Raw genomic sequence first — 10,081 nt, 5'->3', positions numbered from 1 at the left:
CCTCCCCCCGTCCCCCTCCACTCCATTCGCTCCGCCAAAGCCGCCCTCCCCGCCACGCCAATACGTCGGCACCGCGGTTCGTCGAGGGGACGCACGGCGATCCTCTCGCTCCCACAGTACGCTCTCGTAGACTGCCGTCCTCTAGCCGCACCGCCACCGCTGGTGACGTTCTTGTGGAGGCGCACGGCGGTCAGCGCTGCCGCCGTTGGCGATGTTCGTGTGGAGACACACGGCGGCCAGCTTCTCCCATGGTACGCGCATTCTAGACTGAGGCCCCGTGCATGTCGATGTAGCGCTGAATGTTAGCTGATAGACGCTGTTAATCTCACTGTTTGCCGAAGTAGTTTACAGTCAATATGCTCTGCTTAAGAAGCTTCCTTGCCCTGTTCTGCACTCAATCTGTTTAGCTGAGATGGCATGCCAAGGCCAATTAGTTGCTAAAATATCCTGCCATATATTTATTGTGACGTAGATTGCCATGGCCTAGTAGCCAATCTGTTAGGTGAAATAGCTCTACACCGTTTTGTACTCGATCTTTGTTGCTGTGATGGCCTTCGATAGTTCGATGGCTGTGTGCTCGGCCTCATTGACTGCTGAAACAGCTTGCCATAATTTAGCACTCAAATCTGTTTGATGAATTAGCTTTACATATATTTCGTTACTTAGATCTGCTTGTCCAAATATCTTGCCATAGCTTTAGACATCGACTTAGGTATTTTCTTCTGGACTTCATAAAAAAAGCATATATGTTTTTCCTGTAATATCTAGTAGAAGAACTAATTTTTATGTCTAACAGATGGACATGTCTTGGATAACTTCATGAACTTTATCAGAGCTGAGTACGGTGGTCCAAAATCAGATGTGCTCTGCCCTTGTAGCAGTTGTATGAATTCAGTTACAAGACCCCAGTCAACTGTGCAAAATCGTCTACACTTGTATGGGATGTCGGTCACATATACTAGGTGGGTTCATCATGGTGAAGTGTGAATGTCAATGTTATTGACTACGTGGAAGCGGCAGATCACCATCTTGATCTGCCTGATGCTCAGGTGGAAGAGGAGGAGGAGGTGGTGGCGGAGCCAGTGAGTTTGACCAACATTGAAACAATGCTACGAAATGCTCGTGCATTCCGTGAACTTTCACCTGTAGAAGAAAAATGGTGGGCCCGCATGTTGGAACAATGCAACGTGGCTGTCACCCCAGGAAATAAGTTGTCGGTATTCTTAGCTATGGTCACCTTTCTTCAAGTGAAGACATCTAAGCGGATGACCAACAAATCATTCGATGTGATGTTGGCTGCTTTCCGCAAAGCTTTCCCAGATGCATCTGAGCTGCCACACACCTACAGTAAAATGAAGAATTTCCTTCATGCAGTTGGAATTGGATATGATATGATCCATGTTTGTAAGAATAACTGTGTTCTGTTCCGGAAGGATTATGCCAACTTAAGTGAATGCCCGAAAGGCAAATCATCAAGATGGAAAGATGGCGATGCTGTGAAGAGGATTCCTCATAATGTTCTGAGACATTTTCCAATTACACCAAGATTGCAGAGGTTGTTTCATGGTACTGAAACAAGAGAGGATGTACTGTGGCATTCTAGGAACCAGGAGCACAGAGATCAGAATGTAATGAGCCATCCATCACATGGTAGTGAGTGGAAAAGCTTCAATCAGAAACACGAAAAGTTTGCTGCTGACCCGAGAAACATTAGCTTCAGATGGATTTAACCCATTTGGCCACCAGAGCGCCACATATAGCATGTGGCCAGTGCTTGTTATCCCTTACAACATGCCTCGAAATGTCTGCACCAAAGAATCAAACTACATGATGGCCTTGCTCATCCCAGGTCCAAAAAGACCTGGAAAGGATTTTGATTTGTTCATGGAGCCTCTTGTGGAGGAACTTCAACAACTATGGAGGGGTGTTCTCATTCGAGACCTATATAGCAGCCCACCAGCTGATTTCTTTCTGCGTGCTGTTATAATTTGGTGCATCCATGATTATCCGGCTTTGGGCACTATGTCAGGGCGAACGACACATGGTTACAATGCATGTGTTTGCTGTGACAGGAACCCACTGTCATACGCAATACTTAGCAAGATCTGTTACATTGGACACCGCCGTTTCCTTGCCAAGGACAAGCCGCATCCTAGAAAATACCGAAGACATGTGTTCAATGCAAAGCATGAAAACCGTGATGCGCCAAAGAGGCTCACCACCGATGATTTGCAAGTGGAATTAGAGAAGGTCAGGCATATTACACTAGGAAACCATCCTGATAATGGTAGCGGGAAAAGGAAGCATGGCAGGGCAGAAGAGAGATTATTGTTTACCCGCAGGTCCACTTTGTGGGACTTGGAGTATTGGAAAGATTTGGATCTGCGGAATAATCTTGATGTGATGCACATCGAGAAAAATATATGTGACAGCATTATCGGCACACTTCTTAATATTGAAGGCAAGGCGTAAGATACCTTAAAATCTAGGATTGATTTGACACATCTGGGTATCAGACAGGATTTGCAGGTGCAAGATGAAGGTAAACCACGGGATATGGCACCAGCTGTGTACGTCTTGGACAAGGTAAAAAGAAAATAATTCTGCGAGGTCCTGTCACGTGTGAGATTCCCACATGGATTTGCTTCCAACCCTGAAAGGAGAGTCAGTGTAGATGGAAACAAGGTACAAGGGTTGAAAACTCATGACTGCCATGTTCTACAGCAAAGGGTTTTACCTGTTATCCTTAGAGGACTGGGCTGCCCTGACTTATACAGAGCAGTTGCAGAGTTGGGACAATTCTTCAGGGAACTCTGCAGTAGAAATATCAGGATAGATGCTTTGGAGCGTCTTAGAGACAAGATACCAACTATCCTATGCGACCATGAGAAGATATATCCTCCAGCCTTCTTTGATGTGATGGTGCATTTGGCTATTCATCTACCTGATGAGGCACTACTTAGAGGTCTAGTACAGTATGGTTGGATGTACCCTATTGAAAGGCGGCTAGGCACTTTCAAGGGCTATGTTAGGAACAGAGCTAGACCCGAGGGTTCCATTGCAGAGGCCTACATTGCTACAGAAGCGTTGACATTCTGCTCAAAATACATTGAAACAGCTGATCAACTTAGCAAAGAGGTGGATGAAGACAATCCCGGGCTCAATGTTTTCGATTATTCTGTTCGAGTTACAGGGAAGAGTCGACAAGAGGACAAACCTAAAGATTTGGACAAAATGGTTTGGTATGTGTTGAATAACTGTCCTGAGATACTACCTTATATCAAGTACTGCAGCTTATACATCGTAATCTACTAAACTTGCAGCACATTCTTATATATTTAGATGTTTGACGTGATCACTATGTTGTGCAGCATCTACAAAAAGGAGTTACTGCCGCAAAATCCAAGAAACATTGACAAACTAGTTATGGCAGGATTTGCGAAATGGTTCAAGAGCCATGTAAGCTTTTGAATTGCACTGTTAGTTTTTAATATATTGAGTACATAAGATGATCAGCTTGTCTATTTTCTAACCATAGGTTAAGAAGATGTGGGAGGATGGGTAGGCAGTTGATGATGCCCTTTACTCACTAGCAATGGGTCGTGATACTCGGGTAAGACATTATGAATCTTGCGTTGTTGGAGATGTGCGCTACAACACCCTTGCACGAGACGAAGGCAGGAAGACACAAAATAGTGCCATCATGAGCACAAATACATATGACAAAGAGACAACTGAAATGTATGCTAACATAACAGACATTGTTCAGTTGCAATATATCTCCAGTTTCGAGGATCATTGGTGTGTGGTTCTGTTGTGCTGTCGTTGGTATAACCTGTTTTCCAGGATCGCAAAACCCAGAGCTGATGATTATTTCAAATCCATCAATGTCAAGGCGGCGTACCAGACCAACGAGCCTTTTATTTTGGCAAATCAAGCAACACAGATGTTTTTCTTGGAAGACACATTTGCACGTACCAATGACTGGAGAGTATTGCAAAGGTTTGAGAAGAGGAATTCGTTTAATGAAGTTGCACAACAAGATGATGCTTACACTGCTCCTGATGTACAAGATAAGACAGATGTTCCTAATATCTTTGAGAACCATCACGTCAATGACGCCGGCAAAAAGATTGCCTGTCGTGCTGTGGACATACAAGAGTTGATAAAGAAGAAGCCAACGTTCGAGGACGTTGAGGACGAAGAAGAAGATGACACCGTGGGGAATTACGATTCAGACTAATACACATGGCAAAGATGTTGACGCTGCTGCTGCGGATGATGATTACATTGCTTTTGTCGTATTTGCCTGTCAGAAGACGTTTTTTATCTACTATGTGAAATTGTGTTTGCTATGACAACTGAAACCTGATGAACATGTTGTTTAGTATTTTCCTGTGAGAACATCACTTGTTATGTATGCTGATTTGTGTTTGGTGATTGTATGACGACTAAAACATGATGACATTGTTGTTTAGTTGTACTCATATTTGGCTGTGAAACTTTAATTTGATGACAAAGTTTGCTGTTGGACTGCAATTTGCTCGACGTCTTCGAATGAGAACAAAGCTGACCCGACAGGGCCTCTGCTAATTTATTTATTACCAAAAGGGCCTCTGCTATTTATTTATGAGCAAAAGGGGATACCCCCTGATTTCCGTTAATAGAAATCATTAGATGTTCACAACACTACGCCCAGCCTGCTACACAGGTTTCATTCATTACTAGTTTCAGCAAAGTGCTCATGTCATAGCCACTGAATACATCACGAGTGCTACATACACTGCAAATAAAGAGACAATCATCCTACAGAGCACATCGATTTTGCCCATTATCTTCACAAGCTCTTTCATCTCCTCTTTGCTATCAAGGCCCTTCAGCAGCTGTTGCTTGGCCATGATCAGAGGAACTGCATCTTTAACCTTCTGCTCCTTCTGCTCTGCATCTTCCTCTTCTGACGTTCCTTCAGTTACTTGTCCAACACCCCAACCTGCTAGTATTGGGATTCCTCGGCTAACCAAATAGTCAGCATAGTTGCACTCCCCCACATCAGCAACTTCCTAGAAATAAAAATCACACGAATCTTCCCTTTTCTGCACGAATCAAATTGGAAGATCATCAACCAAACTATTAAAAAAATCAGCAACTGAAAGCAGCAGAACAACACTTAAACATATTATTACCCCATGATTCGGGCATTTGTAGAAGACTCGGCCAGGGTTGAGGATTGTGGTTGAGACGCGACGGATGACTCTGTGTGATTTGCAGCAGTAGCACCACACCAACGGCAGCGGGTTGCGATGAGCAACCGGCTGCGGTGCGCGTGCCGGCGGGGTTGTGATGAGACCCACAGGCGATGGTACGGGTGGCGACTTGGCGCGTATTTGGTTGTTGCCTGCTGAAGAGCAGGTGGACGAGCAGCCAGCGGACATGGTTGCTGCAGCCAGAGCTTCTGATGCTAGGCAGAGTAAGTAGAGAAGAGGAGAAGCGGACGTTGGATATGTCAGTTTCATTACTTGCAGAGTAGCATAGCACCATATATAGTCATAGTCTAGGTTTGGATTCGAACCAGCTACAGGAGCACGTCTCTCTTTTTTCTAAACTCAACAACGTCTCTTTACTGGTACACTAGCTTGTTCTGTACGCCTTCTCAAGTCTTTGATTCCTCCACCTGACATCTGGGACCCACCGGAAGGGCCTCTGTATTTCGCGAAAAAAACGTGCCCCCCGCTGACAGGTCGGACCCACCAGCTATCTTCGCACGCAAGGAAGTGCCTCCTTATTACGCACAAAAAAAATGAATACTCCCCCTGCCAGCTGGAACCCAGCATAGTGGGAGGCTGACTTGTGGGCCTACCAAGTTGATGGGGACGGAGGGCTTTGTCAAATTAGTCAATATGAACGATTCTAGCTCCAGTTACCGTACGATGTTCATCCAACGGCAGTAGTGCTTCTTCAAGCTCTGGTCTTCTTGCTCCAGCCGCCCAAAGCAGCGCCGGTCGTGCCGCATGCTCCTGCCTCCCGTGGCCGGCTATGATGCCGTGGAGGCCTCACCACCCCCTACTACTCCCACCGCTGGCCAGGACATCCCTCTACTCACCCACACCCCCTGTTATTCTGCGGCGACGGCAGCCTCACACCGCAGCCGAACCAGTGAACCCTCGTACTCCTCTCCGCGTGGGCATCCACTGTCGCGTCTTCCCGGCTCCGCGTCGTCCCCTTCCTAGGCCTCGCCGTCGTCCACCGCCTTGGTGCTCTCGGCGCGGCGTGGTCTATGTGGTCAACGACCGACTTCCATCGGAAGAGTACTGTACGTGGAGAGGCTGACAGCTGGGTCCACGGCCACAGCCTAGTTTTTTTGTGATTTGCCAGGTAAGTCGCTTTGTCAGGCCTGTTGGGCTGCAAATCTTTCAAGACGAGGAGAGCTTCATTCGGTTGGCCGAGAAAATGGCCTATCAGTAATGAGAAATGGGCTGCACATTTTTAAAACACATCAAACCGACAATTAGTTTCCAATTTCTTTTTTTCATCTCGAGATTTTAAATTGCATTGATTTTTATGCGTGGACAATTTGTTGGATTTTATATTGATATACATTTATTTTTAAAATCAGGTTTAATGTGACTCAAAATTTAGGGATTAAAAACAGTTCGGACCGCACCGAAATATGCAAAATTTCATATAATTTTTTAACCGTGGCCACAATATGGGCTGTAATGCTAACAAAAAGAATATGGGCTCCAAAAAACCCTTAAGAATTAGCAAATGGGCTGTAAATTATTAGAAATAATGGCAGATCGGTTGTATGATGTTTTCCACAGATTTGAGGCTTTCCTAAAAAAAGGTTGACGCACAAGCAGTGGCTGTTGGATGTCCATCCAACGGCCGTCGTGCTTCTTCAATCTCTGCTCTTCCTGCTCCAGCCGCTCAAACAAGTGCCGGCGGGACTGCCTGCTCTCTCCTCCCCGCGGCCGGCTGTGCTGCCGCGCAGGCCTCACCACCCCACCATACTCCCATTGCTGGCCTAGCCATCCCTCTACTCACCCACACCTGCTGTTATTCTCCGGCGACGGTAGACGAACTAGTAAACCCTCGTCCAGTCGTACTCCCCTCCGCATGGGAAACAACTGCCGAGTCTTCCCTGCCTCCGTGTCGTTCCCTTCCTAGGCCTCGCCGTCGTCCACCATCCTGGTGCTGTCGGCGTGGCCTGGTCAACGTGGTCAATGACCGACATGCATCTGAAGTGGACTGTACGTGGAGAGGCTGACAGCTGGGTCCACGGCCACACGCAAGGAAATGCCTCCTTATTACGCGCAAAATAATGATTCCTCCACCTGACATCTGGGACCCACCGAAAGGGCCTCTATATTTCGCGAAAAAAACGTTACCGCCGCTGACAGCTTGGACCCACCAGCTATATCTTTGCACGCAAGGAAGTGCCTCCTTATTACGCACAAAAAAATGAATACTCCCCCTGCTAGCTGGGACCCAGTATTGTGGCAGGCTGACTTGTGGGCCTACTAAGTTGATGGGGACGGAGGGCTTTGTCAACTTAGTCAATATGCCCGATTGTAGCTCAAGTGACCGTACGATGTCCATCCAACGGCTGTAGTGCTTCTTCAACCTCTGGTCTTCTTGCTCCAGCCGCCCAAAGCAGCACCGGTCGTGCCGCATGCTCCTGCCTCCCGGGGCCGGCTGTGCTGCCGCGGAGGCCTCATTGCCCCCTACTATTCCCACCACTGGCCAGGCCCTGCGGCGACGGCTGTCGGTGTCAAAACCGGCGGATCTCGGGTAGGGTGTCCCGAACTGTGCGTCTAAGGCGGATGGTAACAGGAGGCGGGGGACACAATGTTTACCCAGGTTCGGGCCCTCTCGATGGAGGTAATACCCTACTTCCTGCTTGATTGATCTTGACGATATGAGTATTACAAGAGTTGGTCTACCACGAGATCGTAGAGGCTAAACCCTAGAAGCTAGCCTATGATTATTATTGTTGTTGTCCTACAGACTAAACCCTCTGGTTTATATAGACACCGGAGGGGGCTAGGGTTACACAGAGTCGGTTACAAGGGAGGAGATCTACATATCCGAATTGCCAAGCTTGCCTTCCACGCCAAGGAGAGTCCCATCCGGACACGGGACAAAGTCTTCAATCTTGTATCTTCATAGTCCAACAATCCGGCCGAAGTATATAGTCCGGCTGTCCGAGTACCCCCTAACCCAGGACTCCCTCAGTAGCCCCTGAACCAGGCTTCAATGACGATGAGTTTGGCGCGCAGATTGTCTTCGGCATTGCAAGCCGGGTTCCTCCTCCGAATACTCCATAGAAGATTTTGAACACAAGGATCGTGTCCGGCTCTGCAGAATAAATTCCACATACCACTGTAGAGAGTATAATATTCCACAAATCTAGTCTGCTGACAAGTTTCATAGCGTGACATCACGCTACGGCCCGGTCATTATTCGAACCATTTTTCCTAACCAGCTACTGCACATATTGCGAGGCGGTTTTCTTGGCACGTCTTGTCAAAGCAGAGATCGTGTCCCCTTATCACGGGATTCTCATCAATACGGGTGTGGGTAACCCAACCGCGCCATCAATTACGGCGCTTGGGGAATAAGCGAGTTTACCAGGCAGGTGAGGAGGCGCATAGTTTCTTCCGCCCTTATAAAGGGACAAGGATTCATCTTTTTCACCCACGCCTTCTTCTTCTTTGCTCATCCATTCTTGCGCACTCGAGCTCCAGCGCCCAAATTCGCATTTTCTCCTCAAAACCACTCCAAGCATGTCCGGAGCGGGAGGCAAGTGGATGGTCTCCTCCGTTACGGAGGAGGACATCACAAAGCTCCGGGGAGCCAGATACCTGGCCGCAGATATCGCGCACCGGCTACCAGATGCGGGGCAGATCGTCCCTACTCCAGAACCCCATGAGAGGGTGGTATTTCTTACCCACTTCGTCCGCGGCTGGGATTTCCCCTCCACCCGTTTGTCCGTGGGCTCATGTTCTACTACGGGCTGGACTTTCACGATCTGGCCCCCAATTTCATCCTCAACATCTCAGCATTTATCATCGTGTGCGAGGCCTTCCTCCGCATCAAGCCCCACTTCGGTCTGTGGCTGAAGACCTTCAACGTTAAACCGAAGGTGGTGGTCGGCCAACAAGCGGAGTGTGGAGGCGCCATGGTGGGCAAAATGCCCAACGTCACCTGGCTCGAAGGCTCCTATGTGGAGACCGTAAAGGGGTGGCAATCGGGGTGGTTTACATCACCGAGCCGCGCGACACCAACTGGGTGGCGGCCCCCAAATTTCGATCCGGAATCCCCATGCGGTTCACCTGCTGGAAAGAGAAGGGCCTATCCTGGGGTTCATCGGTGGAGCTGACCAGACTCCAGACCTACGTCAAAAACATGATAAGCAAGAAAATCAAGCTTGTCAACGTGGTCCAAGTCATGCTCTTTCGCCGGATCCTCCCGTGTCAAAGACGGGCATTCAATTTGTGGGAGTTCGACCCGGCTAAGCACCAGATGCTGCGAGAGCTCTTCGACACGACGCACAAGGACGCCTGGAAGGTGCTGTTCAAGGGCGCCGAGGTACCTCCTCCCCTTACCAAGGACCGCGGATCCGGTAAGTCTTTTATATCTCATAAGATGTTCTTTTCCCCTGTATAACCATGCGCGGGATCTAAGCCTCCCCGCCATTTAACAGGCCTGGGTAGCGACAGCGGAGCAGATCGATTGTCCAGCCCCCCTGCCCGAAGATCCAGCAGATGCTCTCCTAACGGAGATGCTGGTTCCGGTGCCTTATGAGGTGCCGGAGAAGAAGGCCAAGAAGAAGGCCACGGGGACCAGGAAGGGTTTCCGGCGCACGGTTATATCGGACTCATCGTCCGAAAACACCAAGGTGCACTCCTCCCATGAAAACGAGGAGGAGGAAGAGGAAAGTTCTCCCCCCCAGCCGGGGGGACAGGAAAAGGAAGGCCGCCCCATCAGGGGAGGCTGAAGGGTCCAAGAAGGGAAAGACCCTCCTCCCGGACTGCTCCACGACGGCCGCTTTCAGCGACGAGGAGTGGTCACCCAGGGA

The sequence above is a fragment of the Triticum aestivum genome, chromosome 4D, assembly GCF_018294505.1.
Source record: "Triticum aestivum cultivar Chinese Spring chromosome 4D, IWGSC CS RefSeq v2.1, whole genome shotgun sequence".
Classification (NCBI taxonomy): Eukaryota; Viridiplantae; Streptophyta; class Magnoliopsida; order Poales; family Poaceae; genus Triticum; species Triticum aestivum.
This window is presented reverse-complemented; position numbering follows the sequence as displayed.